The sequence below is a fragment of the Phaethon lepturus genome, unplaced genomic scaffold, assembly GCF_000687285.1.
Source record: "Phaethon lepturus isolate BGI_N335 unplaced genomic scaffold, ASM68728v1 scaffold44887, whole genome shotgun sequence".
Taxonomy (NCBI): Eukaryota; Metazoa; Chordata; class Aves; order Phaethontiformes; family Phaethontidae; genus Phaethon; species Phaethon lepturus.
Window position 1 is genome coordinate 10,361 of NW_010550587.1, and position 410 is coordinate 10,770.

Genomic DNA, 410 nt, shown 5'->3' on the forward strand with positions numbered 1-410 from the left:
ACCCCCGGCCCCCCCCCCCCCAGCCACGTGCATAAGGACCCAGGATCTGCCCGGGGGCAGCCAGCAGCGGGGCACTGCTGCAGCAAACTCCTCCTCCCCCCGGGGCGGGGGGGCCCAAACCCCACAGCACCGAGGCACATGCCAGAGCAGAGCTGGGGGCAGCCGTGGGTGTCCCAGGGGTCGTACCCCTCCTGAGAGGCAAGACTGGGGGCACCCACGCTTCGGAGGTGCAGTGGGCCTGGGGGTGCGCGGACAGCGCGGGGGGAGACACGCACTCCAAAGCCCGATCCCGGAGGTGTCGGGGGCCGGGCCCGAACTGCGGAGTGTTGGGAGCCGGGGCTGACCCGATGGGATGTGCTCCGGGCCCGACCCCCGTCCCGCTCCCGGGGTTTCCGCCCACCTCTGCGGGC